General features: G+C 30.2%; 1 protein-coding gene across 4 annotated transcripts in view; it reads right to left on the reverse strand.

Moving 5' to 3' along the window:
- Positions 1–18,173, reverse strand: part of LOC116769400 (uncharacterized) — a 42,807-nt gene that overhangs the window by 7,667 nt on the left and 16,967 nt on the right. The window contains exon 1 of one of the 4 annotated variants that reach the window (XM_032660474.2): positions 8,944–9,186. The exons of the other annotated variants lie outside the window; for them this stretch is intronic. The gene's annotated coding sequence lies outside the window, so the exon portion shown is untranslated. Of the gene's footprint in view, positions 1–8,943; positions 9,187–18,173 lie in introns of those variants that run through there. 4 annotated transcript variants of the gene reach the window in all.

Consider the following 18,173-nt stretch of genomic DNA (forward strand, 5'->3'; position numbering starts at 1 on the left):
TATGGAGTAAGTATACTACCTTTACCTTTACCTATGTAAAAAAACCCCTATAACGACGAAACCTTAAAGATCAAATGATATTTGGAAAAGTGTTGACTTTAGCTTAACGTTAAAAAACTTGGTCTGAGCCAACCCAAAAAGAAAAATTTATGAATTTAATATAGGATAAAGCTGTTAAACCATATAAAGTTAAGAAGTTGAAAATAAAATACCTAACTTTTTGCTGGTTTTTTTTGATAACAGAAGCCTTCTAAAACGTCCGATTACTTGTTTTTTTTAATAAATAGCAAGAAAATACCAGCTTCTAATATTGTTTTTGCCACAACCGAGAATCGTGTATACTAGCCGAGAATAATCATTTCAGCTTTACCGTACGGAATATATTGTAACATATCCACAATATTTATTGCAAGGTCGTTTATGTTTGTACATAATTGTATAAATGTAAGTAGACGCTCATACATAGCTCTTTGTGTTGTATGGAGGTCAACGCACCACATCCTTGGCCGGCATTACAAAAAGATTGACGGAAAAGTATAAAAGTGTGTACGATTTACAACCCGATTCATTTGAGGTCGAAGTTGGAGGGGCCGATATTGACCGGTTAAATTTCCTTTCATATTTACAAAGGATAACAGTAAATGAATTTTAATAAAAAAATATATATATAATTAAATACTGTATGGTTAAATTATTTATAAGAGCCCAAGGTATTTGGGTCGTCACACCTGGGATTGGCGGAGAAATTTAGCCGGCATAAAAGCCATTGTGATAAAGTAGATCACACATGTTATATGAATTCGGTCAATGACATTAATGTATGCTTAGTCTGCTTTTATGTTGATTGATAATAAGGTAATGTTTTTATTAATAATACTATTGAGATAAATGTTTCAATTTGAGACAGCCGAATAATTATAAAAAAATATTCGTTTGTACATATTTTTTATTTAAATTCAAGACATCGTGTCAGTTTATTAAATATAAATAACCATAATCCTTAATATAAGTATATTTTATAATATTAATAAATAATGACAGAATATAAAATCATTTTTGTTGTCACTGACCGCGTCTGACAAGATCCTTATATTAAAAATATTCTTGTTTTGGATTAAAAAAGGATATTGACATAAGAAAATGATGTCATTTTTAATGTCAACAGTTCATGGTTTTTAGTAAGCGGCTTAAAGTTTCAGATTCATCCCACACACGACGCGTTTAATATTCATTTATTAAATAATAGAAATATAATTAAGTTATGAAATATTAAAATCAGAAAAAATTATATATTCAAATATGTGTGATGCCATCACATCATATGCAATTTGATGAAATCATTTAACCGGTTTTGAATTTAGAATTTAACATTTAAAGTTGCTATACAGCACATTTAAAACCTAACCTGGCCAGTGTTTTTTTTTTTTAATCATACAAGAAGTGTACATTCTTAAAATGATGTTCGACTTTCAAAAATAAGCGGTTAATATAAAATATATACATGTCGGTCCGTCTCTACGCTTGTTTTTAACACCTTTCTGTTTACTTTTGTAATATGTTACGCGAATTCAAAATAGATTGTTATTGGTACACTAACGTTTGTTATGAGAATATCATAAAAAAAAAACATGAAAAATCATCGGATATTAAACCAATTTATAAAAAACACATTCAAATGTAATAAGATATGTCCCATCAAATATGATTCTACGTAAAAAACTCAGTATATTCTTAAGTGGTCATTATATTTTTTATTTGTAAGGGCAACATTTCTCTCGGCGAAGAATAATTGCTTGAGCCTGTCTACTTTCTCCTTAGTAACAATCCAAATTAATGTAGATTCCAACTAACTTAAATATTACACGTATTACGTTTTGAATGACGGGATGTCTTTATTATACTTATTTTATTATTTAATTGCTGTGAAAAAAAAAAAACAAAGTTATACTTATTTGAGGCGAAAATATGAATTGAGGAATAAAAAAATTTTTTAGTTATTTGTGTTTTGGTATCCATAACAATAGTACAGTATGAATGATAGTTTTTTTAGGAGTTTTTCTCACTAATACTACATACACGGTTAAGTGAATACATTAATGGATTTTCGACTAAAATTAGTGCATTTGGTATTGCGGTTTTAGTTAAGTTACTTAAAACGATCGTTAAAGGGTATTTCATACATAATTAAATGCAGTCTTTATAATTTTATTAATTGATAATTGAGTTCAAGCTGCCAAAACTCATAATAGCTCTCAAATAAGTGAATGTAGAAATGGTTCTGCATGAAGTTAAGTTAAAATTCTTAACGCTCAGGATAGATTTAAGTAAAAGCGTTTATTATTTGGAATTGTAAGTTTTTTTCCTAATTTTTATTCAAGACACGTGAGGTGAGGTGTGTTTCAAAACATTTCTAATTTCTCATATAGATGCAAGTTGAATTCTGCTCCGGATGCATTCATGTTATGCGGAAAAACCGGATTGTTGAAGGGAAACCTTCATATTTATGGTTGGAAAAATAATTCTCTTACCTTTGGTATGGCAAGATCGGTATAACATGTGTACATATAGTTGCATTGACAGATCGCTTTCATGAGACTTTCCAGTTTGATTGATTGGTGTGGAAGGCAGATATACTTATTTATATTAATAAAAACATATATAGTTAGTTTATAATATGTAGTTTTGCGAATTTGGACGACATTCATATATATGTCAATTTCGAAAGTGATTTTCTATAATTAAAGAAATCCGCAAATTAGTTGACACAAATGGGAAATTCTGTAGAATTTAAAAAAAAACATGTGCTACAAGTAGTATTCTTTCATCTTATATATTAAAAAGTTTCAACAACATTTTTTTAATTTAAATAAATTTTAATAATAGTAAAACGTTTTAACAAATAAAAAACAATATTTTTCATTAATTTCCATATAGTACATCTATATGTTGTATGTGTTGCTATAACATACATTTAGTTAAGGGTAAGTTTATTACAAAAGAAGTGGAAATTAAAAAATATAAAAGCCATTTCCTATTTACGATTTCGTTTGTAAGAAGAGACCAATTAGTTTTTTTAACAACGAACATTGAAAACGTATTAAAAGAATATTCTATAATAACTAGGAATTCGTGGAAAAAATGTAGCAGCATTATTTTTTATATATAAGGATAAGGAATCATCAATACAGAAGTTAAGTAAGAGACGGAAATCCAAAAATATCTTTATAACCCTAAATCAGTGTAGAAGTAGCTTTTTTATTAGCTGCGGGTATTATAAAAAGGGTTTTTTTTTCTGTATAACGTAAACATGTCGCCGAAGAACCGTCCTCAGTCGTCTGAACTCATAAAACCTTTTTTGTTTTCCCAATATGTCCGTCTATCAGAAAAATATCATGATTCACATCAATTCCTCTTTAAAGAAATTTATTCTTTAAATAAAAAATATGGAACGTTATAAATCCATGATTAAATTTTAAATAAATTAAAAAAATATTGTTTCTCTTATTTTTTTTTATTTCATATAACTACTAAGATCTTTTGTTATTTCATCTACAATTGTTATTGTTGCTTGACCTTTATTTGTTATATAACGATGGCTGGGCGAATGTTACGAAACTTTAGAAAGTTTAAAATAAGAAAGCAAATATTCTACCATTCGATTCGTTTAATTCAATTAAAATAATAAACATGGCCATTACATAATGTATTTACGAATTAATAAAGTATGTTTCATAAAAGAGAACAATCTGAATCTTTAATGACTTCCAATTGTTATGACCGTACGCCATTGTTAGGCAGGTGTAGTCTAAGAACATGGACCTCGTTTAATCGAATAACCGCGCCATTTAATTACAGTTTGTAGATTATAAAAAAAAAAAATACACACTATTATTGCTACGGATATTGAATTTGACTAAGAGCTAATAAAAATTATAATCGACTTAGCGTTATTGGTTTACATTTTATAAACGTTTTAAGTAATCGAATGAGTGCATATTCAAAGGTTATAACTACGATATATAAAAACTTAGGCTGAATATTTATAAACTTGAGCCGAAATGACGTCACTTAATAAAAAGTTGGCGACAAGGTCTTTAATAACAACTACCTGATCGGGCTGACATTAAAAATGTATTTTTTTTTTCTTATAAAGCTGCGATTTCGTTTGAGATTCCTTAGATATATTTTATAATTTTTACACAATTCTTTGAACATTATTGTTTGTGAAATGATTCTGTACAGTATAATTATAAATATAGTAGCGTAAGGGAGCGATGGATAATTGGCTAAAGTGAATCGTTAGATATCATAGAAGACTTAGGTTCAAAGCATATTCGAAATTATTAATATTTAATTTGATATAACTAATCTAAGGGAGATTTAATAAATAATAAATTAAGTTCACAATTATGTCAATCAGTACGAATAACATTTTATAAAACATGTAGGTACACTTCCTAAATATAAAATTACAAAATAATCTCTCATAAGTATGAAACAGAGATCTCGGAGTAAATAAGACGGTTTATATTTCAAGTTAACGGAATCTTCGCTTTGTAAAGACGAACAAATTGTGAGAAATATATTGGATTTCGATGTTAGTTAACATTACAACAGTATTTGAGTCATTTCAAACGATTCTTCATATGCAAATAAATTACTTGTTAATTATATTTAAATGAAGTAATTTAAATTAATAGTACTGTTTTGTAATTATTTCATTAAGCATTGCGACAATGAATCAGTCTGTAACAATGATTGTGTTTCCTTTGAAAAAACACGTTTTCTTTATTCATCTGACATAACAGTTGTCACGATTTTTTTTCTACAAATAAATAGTAACTATTTATCATTAACAACATGCTTACTGCATGTGAATATATCACGCTGCATACGAAGTTTTAACGGTTCTTCATTCAAAAATCTTTACACGTTAACGTATTGCGTTGATTATTGGACGAGAAACTTGTAATAAGCATATCTCCGCTTATACATAAATAGTGTTGCCAGTTTACGCAATTAAATGATTAATTTATTAAAATATATTACTTTATGAATCTATGGTTTACGTCTTTGTGTGTAACTCTCCGAGGACCTTATGAAACCGTTTAGTGATATAATCTTTGATAACTTTATTAAAAGTTGATTTGATTGTCACGATATTGCTCCAAAATATATATTAATAAGTAACATGATAAAGATATTTCAAAATATATATATACACCTCGTCTGCCCGTGATCACGGTTGCTGCAAAGTAACCGAAACGTCGGGATTACGTAGTTTTTAAATAATAAAATCCGCGTAGTAAATCCGAATAATACTAGTTTCATTTAAATGAATACTCTCGAAAATCTTAGATCTCATTATATATATATATAAAAGTATTTTTAGAAATGGCACTAAAGTAGACAAAAATAAAGAGGTCAGTGTCTCTTTCTACTTTCCAAGATTATTTTTAATCAAGGTATTTTTTAATCTGTTTTATTTTATATTCATATTATAACTAATGATCATATATAAATTATTACCAAGTTATTGCACGCTGCAAGCAAGATCACCGGATAAGATTAGGAGATTTTAATTTTCATTGAAATTTATCGATAAATGTAGTGCTTGATGACTAAGAAACATCGATATTGTCCGTATTATCGCAGGTTCACTTAGCCGTCATGAATTAGTCATCGATGTCAATTTACAGTTTCCTGTGAGTGATCAATATTTTTTTATGGTGACGTATTTCCGACTAACAACGTTATTACGCAATGACGATTAAATAAACAATGATTTATTACATTCAACAAATAACAGTAGATATGCACCCAAAGTGCGAGCTATTTATGTGCTCAAACTATAATTAGTTAGTTAATGTTACTGACCCCTCTGTAGCTGGATGCGATATAGATCCTCGTTTTATTAACATCCTCTCGTAAACGACTTACGAAACACAGAATATTTTATTACCGAATCCTATTTCTTAATGAAGTGTTCTTTATAATGATATCGAAGACTTTCACAAGCATTCATTTAAATAAAACTAATATTATCGTATATACTACGAGGAGACGAGAAGAGAAGAGATCAAAATTCACGTGTTGCCGCAAAGTAACGTCTGGAGTATTTTGTTTTAAAGTAATTAAAAGCCCTATAGTACATCCGAAAATATTATTTACAAGTCTTCTTTAGTAAACGTTACTTCATATTCGTAACGGTTTACCGAAATAGTATTCGAAAACGAACAAAAACCATCTTTATATAAGAGTAATTTCAATGCAATATATTCTACATTATCATATGGTGGTCTTGAACTTAGTTTTAAGCAAAACGAACGTGCGATTCTGTGTGGCTCCGAACAATACATCGACCATTAAGGGCCTTGTGAATGGACAATGGCGGCTAACAATGGTCCGGAATCTTATAAATATATAAAATATTTTAGAAATTAAATAACAAAAGTTATTTACGTGAGACCACAGAGATTTTGTACAATTGCTGATTTTTTTTCTCTGCGACATCAAAAGGAAATGTACATTTTTTAAGACTTTCTAAACTGTGAATAGATCTCGCAAGAAAAAAACCGAATCGACGCTCCGCCGAGCGTTCCTCACGACACATGTCGCTAACAAAACAGACCCTTTGTGATTTATTTATGTCCAAGCTTAAAGTTTCACACGTTACAAACGAAGTAACATTCTCAACACTTGGACTGTTTAATATTAACAAAATAAGTGCTATGAAAGGTAGAGTTAACATATTTGAAACTTTTGTGAGTTCGTGTTTAAAAAATGCCAGTTTTAACTTGTCAATTAGACTGAAACGTAGACTGAGAGTTATTGATTGATACCTTTATTGATTGTCGATTCTTTGTTGTATATACCTACTATAAGTTTTCATCGTCACACTACACACCTAGCGTTTACACTTTTTCATTCATAAAACATCGCATATTTTATTAACTTAGGTTATTATATGAAAAACGGGCGTCATCCGTATGTATTGTTACGTTGCAATCTTTTTGTATACTTAATCTAATAAAATTCCTTAGACAGAGAGCTGATATTAAATAAAATCTATACCTTAAAATGATCTTAATTAATTTTATGAACCATTATTTTAATATATTTATCTGTGACTATTAAAACAGACATTTATTGTACGATTATCTCATCTAATGCGTTGTGAATCAACTTCGTAACTTAATCACACGACGGTCGATAAAGTGAACAGTATGCTGACCACAAGTGTTCATCGACGCAATACATACGAACAGTTTCCCGTTTCTCACTCAGTACCCTATGTTACTATATTGTACGATGATATACAAATAAGAATAGACGGACAACCTAGTTCAAGTGTACCTATTGGATTCATTTCAGACAGATTTTTGATTGAAACTAAATTATGTCGTAATTTAAAAACCAACACTTCTTTGTTATAAATCCGTTCACCCTTTGTTTGGTATTATCATATTATTCCTTTATTCTCATTGATTGTAACTAAACTGAACTTAGGACAAGTGATCTTTAAAACAGGAAACGTTTGTGTTGAAACACAGCATACAATTTCGTAACATGGGGTAAATGTGATAACGGTATAAATGTTTATGTACCAATAAAGTTGAATTCTTGACGTTAATGTCATGACGTCATTTAATATTTTCCGTTGTATTGTAAAAAAAAAACTAGATTAATAGGTTGGAAAAATATTATATTTGTTTATTTAATTAAATAGTATCTTGACACGGATTCGATGAGTGATTTTAAGAGGACACTCAGAAAAAATTATTTCGATATATACATGCGACTCAGTATCGATCGTGTTTTAATAAAAAGCTAGGTTTTGCCTGCGACTTCGTTCGCGTGGACTTCGGAATTAAGTATAAAGAGACATGCACAGTGTATCAAAACAATAGATATTGTAATCGACTTGATCTTGCGGTAATTGAAGTAAAATTCTAGATAAACTACAGCTTATGCCTTACTCTGATATCTAAACTATATAACCGTAAAGTTTAGACAATATCCGTTAAGTAATTTCCACGCAAATAAGTAACAAACGTACATCTGTACGGCTCGCATATATACGTATTGAATCTATAAGAAACAGAATGCTATTGGTTTGTATATGACTCAAAGCATACCTCATATGGAACTGATTTCATTTTGATGTATAATTCAATAGTTATTAGCTTCTCGTTAGCGATATCACACGCTTTGCACGTAGAAAATTATAAAGCAAACATTATGGGTTTCGTTGTTTACCAAAGCCTTTATGATATCGATTTCGATGTTAATTCTAAGTATATATTTTTTGCTTTCAAGAATTATGTAGATTGTATGTTTTTTATATGAATTTATTTAATGTATGTTTGTATGTATCGATCGTCTGTCAGTGGGAATTGTTTGATTTAAGAAGTGTTGCTGTGCCATTCAATACGTGACAGCTGATAATATTTTTGTTAGATAAATCTCCTTTATCACATTTCAACCATATTTTATCGTATAACATTTATTACTTATCGAACAATAAAAAAAATTTGACAGAATCAATGCAATTTAGCGATACAATAAAATTAATTTAAGTGGAGTTTTTTCTTTGGAACCTGCAGCATCAAGTTTGCTATCCCAACTCGTACTAAGGCTAGAGTGTCGTGAGGCACGTGAACTACACCGTTGTGTGAAATAACGTGATATCGCATGGTAATGTACATTTTTAATATGTTTTTCATACATTTATTAAATCTGTTATCACAGAGATCGTCTCAGCTTATATAACTTTCATTCGCGTTTCACTTGTAATTAATGCCATTTAATCTTGGTATGTACATATTATTACACGCAATTAATTTGAGACCTTTTTAGTCATAATTATTTGTTTATTCAAAGCTTCGTGTTTTACTAAAAATTTATATATTATGTTACGATAATAATGACCTAAATAATCACCTCTATTACGTCCGCATTCCTTGTATCCTTATAATAAGAAGCTCCGAATGAATGTTTAAAAACTTTCAGACCAGTGAAAGTACCCTCGGCGTTTCTCCACTACACTACACTCCACTGACACGGGTTCACGAGAACTTATTTCGTTGCGGTGACGTCACATTTAATTATTTGTTGTCTTGTGTACGGGAACGTTGCCACCGTAATTATATACACGTCCGCACGCCAACGCTGCGCGTACGCAAGTGAGCGGCGCCGCTAGCAGAGTGGCTAGCTATGGACACCTAAAACTTAAAACTGGTTTATGAAATATTTGTGTTACCTGAGATGATTTCTATATTAGAAGAATTAAATTAATAAAGTATTACATAGATATTTTAATCACAAAATTATTATGACTATTGTGGTTATTGTGTAATTTTATTGCTTAAATTGCTGGCCCTTTAGTGACGCTTTATGAGGATAATGTTAAGGTCGTAAGGTTATAAGAGGCGCAGTGGCAGTCGTTGCATTATATGTGTTATATAGGAATGCAATCTCGCTCGCTCTGTCGGACATGGCTTCTCTCTTTCCACTCCCACATCTATGAATGACCAGACATTATTACATTAGATATGCCCTCCAAAAGGTAACCCCTGGAACGTTGATTTAATATTATTATTACTATCATTGCCGCTGATAATTCAACGCTTTTGCATATACATATATTTTTTTACAGACTTAATTGGTTGTAATAGGATGTAGTCTATTAGTCATATAAAATATGTTGCCATAATAAAATATAGTGTGTTGGCTGAAACAACGTAGCTGTCGTGTTGTATTAGGTAGAGAATTAAAAAAATATATATATTTCGTAAGTCATCATTAATTTATGTTCTACATATTATATCAAATTTTTTTTTTATTAATGTCTAAATATAACAAATGATTTTTAATTTCCTTTGTATGAAATGTAGTACAAATTTCAACACATTTGAAAGTCAATTAATTGAAACAAGATAAGAATTTAAGACCCATAAATGCGGAAATATTTTTTATTTAAAGCAATTGGTCGCTTAAGGAGATTGTATCGAGAATCACGTTTGGCTTACCGTTAGCTTAGAAACAGACGCTGGCTTTATCTCATACGACAGACGTTTGTTTAAGATATCAAAGCAATATTATAGATTTCTTAAACGTTCTGGTGAATTCTGTCGGGTCTGCCGGTTCAAATGAAGCAGTCTACTAGTTGTTGCAAATGTACAATCAAATTTAAAACACTTTTACCTTTGTTTGATCCTGTAAATTAAACTCTAACTTGGACGAATTTAAAGTTTTTTTGTCTATATTTTACGTTTATTGTATTCTGTTGCTTTTTAAAGATTTCTTAGATTTAAATATCAGTCGTTTTCACTCTATGTTGTTATGGGAAGATTATTTTTGAAGATTTCATATATAATGTATTTTTTTTACATTAGATTGTAAGCTGAATAAAGCAATTAGTGATTTTACAATAAAATTACATATACATTAGGATGTATAACAATTTGTATTCGGCTAGTATTGATATCGTTACAAGTATAGGAAGTTACGCTTGGCTTAACACGTGTGAAGCATACAGTCAGATAGTCTCGTCACTTAATTAATTGTACTTTTAACTTTTAGGACATAATTACTTTTACATTGAATATAAATAGCGGAAGTAAAAGCAGAATTTCTTTGGTCTTTAACATACCAAATTTTCTTTTCCGTTCCCATACAGTATACAATTACGTAATTTTACCTACCATTAGTATACTATCACCTACCAGAGTAGGGTTAGGATCAAGTAAAAAGGCTCAAGACACGTATATTAAATATAAAAACCATGCAATGAGTTTAGATATGCAGAACGAGTGGTTGGACATAGAAGATATTTAAGTGCAATTAGCACTAAAATGGAGCACTTTAATTCATGGTTGATAACCAGCACTGCTAAAATGTTAGCTCAATGCGTTCCAAACGACTCTACCAGATAGGTAAGAGTAATTTAGTAAGGTGGGGTGAAGATACCGAAATAACTTGTTATGTCTGCGGGAACGCGGTTGGAACTGCTAAGCGTTTGCTGGTGGAATGTAGGGTACTCTTAGATAGAAGTCAATACTCTTGTGGCCACGTTACGGTTCTAGAAATCATACGTGAAGCGGTTAGTCTTTCGGTAGCTAGAGCGTAAAAAGAAATAGCCACAAACGAGCGAACAATAGGTTTAATGAGAGAAGGCACTAGGGCTATAAAATCAAACAGCAAGCCTTACTCTACACCTGGGTCGCAAGTCTCAGGCACTCTTAAAGTTCCTCTCCCTGCAATGTGTCCGGTACCTGCTGAGAACTTTCTTTTCTAATACAAATAACTTTTAATTTAGACTCAGACTATTTTCTTTGCCTTGCAACCCTACATTTTAGTGGCAATTGTAAAGTATTCTTTTATGTATGTTTACAAATACTGAGTATCTGATTGAAGCGAAAATGTAATTAGTACAATAATAGTATGTTCTTGAAAGTAAAAGATTAATAAATTTTAAATGCACCCAGTTGACTTGCTTTCGACAAAAAAATTAACAAATCTGACACCAACACATAGATTGTTTGTAAAAAATTTTAATACTTTCCGTGAAATGTTATTTGTAAAGTTCACTTTAAAAATTGCTCGTATTAAGTGTCTTTTTGTGCTTGTGAATTGAAAACCTTGTTTGTGACAATTGTTTTGAATGACGTCTGCGTGACCATGTGGAGAGCAGACGGGCCATGAGATGACGACGGAAATCTCCTGGGAAAGTTTATTTTAAATATTATTATTATATGAAATTAAGATTATTCCTCCCTTTGGCGTGAAAACGATATTTTTTCTTTACGATTTATTTTAATATTTTCTTGATTTTAATCACGTCGATGTAAGCAAATTTTAAATAATTTTACGAGTAATTTTGTGTTTGTAACATTTTAAATTATTAGCAATTGTTTAAGTCGTCTCTAATTAATTACAATTTACAAGGGACGCTTGGTCGGGCAGTTTGTTGCGCTGCGGGTCCCGTCGACTCATAAATAACAATTGAAACATTGAATGAAGGTATTGAGTGAATGACCGGGTAATGAACAATATAGACTGCACGCAGACGTACTATAATTATAATATTAAATCATATCATTCAGACTTCTAAATTCATTCATTTTTAAATTCAGTGACTCATTCTAACTAAATAATCTTTCTTCTTAGTTCCGTTCTACCAAAACAAGTTTGGTAAATAGTGCCAGGTAACCGCAAGCAAACATACATTAACACTCCAATTGCACATATACCAAGTAGGTCACAGTTAATACGTTAACCGTTAAAATATTACTCTGGCATTTTACTTCCTATGATGAAAATATATAATTTTTTTGCTGGCAACTTTTATTAATATAAAATACGAGCTCTTTCGTCAAGAACTAAAATTATATTTTATAAATATAATAAACTACTGAGTTAAGGTTACGTTGTAATTTACAATTTTATTTTTTTTTTATTAATATCGGCCGTGGATGCAAGGCTGTCAAATATCGTAAAGTCACTACGGAATTCAATTGCATAATCACTTGCGACATTATATCATTATATTTAAGAAATGAAATTAATATCAGTCCCTATTTTATTGACAATTTTTTATATTTCTGAAGACATTTACATTTTAACTATACTTTATAACCGTTAGGAGGTCAGAAATGGCAAGTTTGTAACGATAAACTTCAAATATGAATTTATGTCAAAATTTTTGACACAACTAAAAACCTATTTTACAAATATTCGTGTTGTTTATAGACGAAATAACGGGTTCAATCACCTGTGTTATATTTAGCGTTAAAAGTCGCGCTAACGGGAAACGCGAATATTGAGCTTGTTGTGTATTTTTAATTGGTGTTTTAACACAGAAGCACCGACGATAATAATGAGTCTTGTAAAATATAAAGCCCATGATTAATAACGCTACAACAAAAAACTCAAAGAATATTATTAATATTGTATAATTATACTAGTTTACCATTCAATCAAAATGTGTTTGTATATTTCTCTTTCATGCGAGATCTATTTAAATTAACCTGAATGCTAAAAATATTACAAACGTATAATAAAAATAGGGTCAATTATGCAGTTTCCATTATATGGAGTAAATTTTGCAAATATGTGGAATTGTAATAAAATACTTCAAAAATTATTAATCGCCACTTTAAACGAGTTATGGCACGAGTCCGGCAGATGGATCCTACATCTGTCAACAATTGACTGACGTTTAAATGTCAATTTATTTTAACTGGACTCACCTTATAAGAAATATTTTATTATTTATTTAATAGTAGACTTTATAAATATGTTTCGCAATTAATATTACGATTTGAAATATAAAAGGTTGGCTGTATAAATGTTCAGAGAGATCAGCTTTATGGTTACACCTACTTATGAAAATAGTATGTAGATTATATTGACGAAACTTAGGGATATAGCTGTGGTATCATATCATAGAAAATATACATATATAAATATAAAAGGTAACGTACATTTTAGATCGTTTTTCTCCAGACCAACGCTGTTTTGAAGTGGTATGAATGAGTAACGTAACACACTTGGCATAAAACCAAGTATTGAATCAGTGGATGACGGATATTAACGGAAGGGATAGTAAACTTTTCCAGGAAGCTTTATGGATCTTAATATATGATGCATACATCAGAAAAATGTTTCCAAATAATCGGTAGTTTCGGTAATTTCGTTGATTCACAACACTACAGGCTAAACATTAATCAGCACTTTTTTTTTATGACAAAGGAGACAAACAAGCAGACGGCCTACCTGGTGGAGGTAGTACCGTCGCCCATGGACATCCGCTACATAGATTTTTTTTAAATAATTATTTTGGATTGTACCAGTTATATAAAATATTAAGTCCTGTGACATAGGCTATAAACATGTCTATAGGAGGGTGACCATAAAGGGTGGTTTTAACACACAGTTTTAGTAAACACACTCTCTAAGCCTAATGCCGTAGTTTCTGCGAACGAAGTCGCAGGAAAAGCATATGCATATTTCATAACTCTTAATGTAGGTTCTAGTCGAACAAAAGAGATCTATTTGTAAATCCTAGTATATTTATAAATATGACACATAGAGATTCATGTCTCATAGTTTTTATTGTACTGAGAACAAAGGAGAAAGTACTGCAAGAACGACTTACATCGACGTATTGCTCGATGACATGTGACGTGTGATTTGTACTGACCCACTTATGATAAGATTTAACATATCTTATCGTTTTCCTATCGATATTTTTTGTTAAGATCAGATCTTGGTACAGGCTTTTATATTATAATTCTAACTAGGTGCCAGCCCCGGCTTCGCACGGGCGCTTTACAAGAAATATAAAATAGCCTATTAAAGTTTGAGAAATATTAACTTACATATATTATGATAACTTTAAAATGGGTATGCCTGATTTAAATGATTTAAAAAGTAATTTACAGATAGTGATGTAGGCTTGAAAATAAAGTAATTTATTTTGATAAGACTTCATACCGTATTTATGTAAATAGCTTTCCAATAAACGCTTTAGGAATGACAATTTTTAAAAGTAATTAGTATGTAATTTGTAAAATGGTTATAGTATGTTATCCTTAAAGTATAGATATATGCCAACCTGGACTTTTCTGTAGACCTATACAAGATACACAATTCCACCATATATTATTTTGTTATATCTCAAAGACTTTTGGCAGCGTTATCGTTTAAAGCTCTCAGACGGCTGATGTTTTTCCGACATCTTCAACAAATATCGTTAATGTACACACAAGTAAATACAAAAACTTAACAAATTATATACTAAAACTTTCCTCGAGAAGCATGCTATCGAGTGGTGATAACTGTTTGATAATCGGTGCAGTAGTTTTTCCGTTTATCGCGAACAGACAGACAGACGCCGCGGGGGACTTTGTTTTATAATACGTATATATATTTATTACATTTTAATAGGTAAATTTAAATAGGTACAGCATATGTATATATTTTCCTTCTTTTTTAAATTCTGCTTTGCTATACTGAATTTGAGATATTCTTATAATTATTTATGAGTTTACGAGGTTCATGTATAATATATACATACATAAATATTAAAACTTTCTCCGCGTATTTCAACGTTGAATATTCACGCGGCATACAATTCAGAATCCTAATTAGCTGTTGGTTTCAATGAATGAGTTGCATTAATTTCGATTCAGTAACATTAACATTGATATTGATATTTGAATTTAATTTTGTTTAATGTATCATATCTGTATATACCTAAATAAATGAAGTTTGTTTTTGTATCACGTTAAAACTACGCGATGTATTTAGGTTATAACCTAATAAATATATATAGGTATTATGATATCATTTCTAAGTGACTTACTACGTTCGATTTCGTTATGAAGTTGTTAGAGAAAACAATATAAGCATTATGTGTCGCGCGATCAGACTGACCGTATGAACGGATCGTCACTAAATACGCAGCAGTAACAGTTTATCATTCATTATTCTATACAGTACACATTATAGTACTAAGGTAGTATTGAATGAGAAACAGGAAAGGCTTCCTATGTAATGTATTGATGCAAACTCGAGCTAAGCCTTCTGTTTTCTTACGTACAAAAACTCTGTAATGTACCAATAAACGCGGAGAAAGTCGGTAGTCGGTATTAGGTAATTATTGAATAATAATAATAATTGCATGATACAGTAATAGTTAATGAATTCTGAACACATGGGAAAAGGTGTTTAATTGATGCAATTTGATTTATATGGATTTGTGGTCCCAAAAAACGGATGCTTATAAAATTCCTTAAACAAACTCCTTCGTGTTTCCTCCACACAGTACTCAAGATTACAACTCGTCCAACAAATAAAAACGTTGACATTAGCCATAGCATAAAAAAAAATTCCTTAAACTTTTATATAACAAAAAATCTCCACGCATAGAATTTAAAAAGGAATATTACGCAACGAAATTTTTAAGATTACATAAAGTTTCCTTTGCACAAACAAATTATAATTGCAAATTAACTGACACGTAGACAGTTGCGTGGTTCATTTGTGTTAGTTATAAATCAAGTCTCTGTCTCACTGATTTCGTTGTATTCGTAACAAATTCAAGTCGAGAATATGGTAATGTCAGGTAAAGGAGCCGATTCCATTCCGGGGAAATGACACGGAATATAAAGTACGCAATTAGGAGCAAATAATGAGTTATTATTTAAGAAATGTTGAGAATGAAGATGCTTAAGTTAGCATTATTAAATAAGGTAACATTATGATAGTTTTCAACGCATTTTTTAACGTAATACAATATTAGTTCTTACTTATCGCTTCTAACATTATATAGTTTAGAAACCGGAAGTTGAGTTGAGTGTGCATTTATGTATACTTATAACATAAATCGTGCTTATCATAACAAACTGTTAGATCTTTATGAGAGTAAAGGTTTATTAAGTTTGAACACACATAAACATGTATAATTCTGGAACATGTTGGTATGTTTGTTGAACATTTTGTTAGGAGACTTCGTCTATCGGAATCACTGGTTAGACAGGTACAGGGCAACAACCTGTATACAGATTTGATCTTACAAGTGTGTCAGCCATTTTGAGTAAATTTATTTTCTTATACATATGATTAAACTTGAGAGCGTGTTAGCCTTATTTGTTGCAAAGGTAAAATATATCTTTAACTATCTGTTTCAAAATAATTTGTTTGTACTATTGATTGTTTTGTCAAAATCAGATTGAGTGATTCAGATAATCCGCATTTTCAATAGAATCGACTATTAAAAACTTCTGGTACAACTAAAAATATAAAACAAATTAATAATAGTTAATAGGTATGTGAAGCGTAAACTTTGTAGGGATTTCTTTTATGATGACTCGAATGAGTTGGAATTTAACACAAACAGAGTTTATATAGAGTAGAAGTATATAGAGCTGTTTTATTATATAAAGTGTGTTATAAATACATTAAATTATTTAATTATAATCATTTTTCTGACACACACATATAATACGTCAATCGGTGAACATCCCTCAATGTGTGCTGTCACTAAATGTCAAATCTAATGACATTTGTATTGCAGTATTCAACTTAAAATACCTAATCAAATTATTGTGGTCAGATAACGATATCTGGTAGAATGTACAGTTATTTATTAAAAGTGAATAGAATGGTGATTAAAAAACTAATATTCACAAAGTAAGTTAAAAAAAATAGATTACAAATAACAGAATTTTATATATAAAATCAAAAATCCGTATTTATTAAAATTCAAACCAATCAAGTAGAACAACTTAAATTCCTTACACTTATTGTAATCTAATGGACCATTTACAGCTTTACAATTTAACTACATGAGCTCGATTCTTACGATGAATGCGAAGATATATTTTGATTTATAACTATCATTGCAATAATCACCGTCTGACTGACACAGTTTTCTATTAAATATTTTAATCTGTGTGAATGTCTGTAACGAACGTAGCATCTATTAAGCAAGTAGTGTGTTATTAATTTTGATTAATATGTCTAAGAAAGTGTTTACCGTGGGAGAAGCTTACAAGGAAGTCACGCGTCGACGGACACCGCTCCCAGTTTTTATATGGAATGTTAATTCATGTCCTTTGAGCCGTAAATAAATTTAGGGACTCTTTTTTTGTTTATACAAAGTCTTTATGTGACTTGCTACTGTATTTTTTTTTAATATTTTAATCGATTTCACGACAAGGATTCGTTTTTTTTTTAATTTATTCTCAAAAGTTAAATGTTGTTTTATTTCAACTCATAAGTCATAGTATACTGGTGAATCCTAAAGGATACGCTGTATAGCAGTAAATGGCAGATTTTAGAATCAATTCAATGGATATTTAAATTCTTTTTAATCCTAAAACGTTATCGTTTTTGATTTAATTCGATAAAAAAAATTAAAACGTTATATTGACGTAATAAATACTACTTTCCTAAGCTTTGGGTGATTTGAGATTTACTATAAACATTCCCCATTAACTTCATGACTTGTGACGGCTTTAGAACTAACGAAGCACATCCGGTGTCTGAGAACACAAAAAAGGTGAAGAATTTCTGGATGTTTCTTTAAAAATTTTCATCCCTATCAAAGTATTTCGTTTCATATAAAAATAACAGTCCTTAGCCTAAACAAGTGTTTTTCATGA

This window comes from Danaus plexippus, chromosome 14, assembly GCF_018135715.1.
Source record: "Danaus plexippus chromosome 14, MEX_DaPlex, whole genome shotgun sequence".
In the NCBI taxonomy this organism is placed as follows: domain Eukaryota; kingdom Metazoa; phylum Arthropoda; class Insecta; order Lepidoptera; family Nymphalidae; genus Danaus; species Danaus plexippus.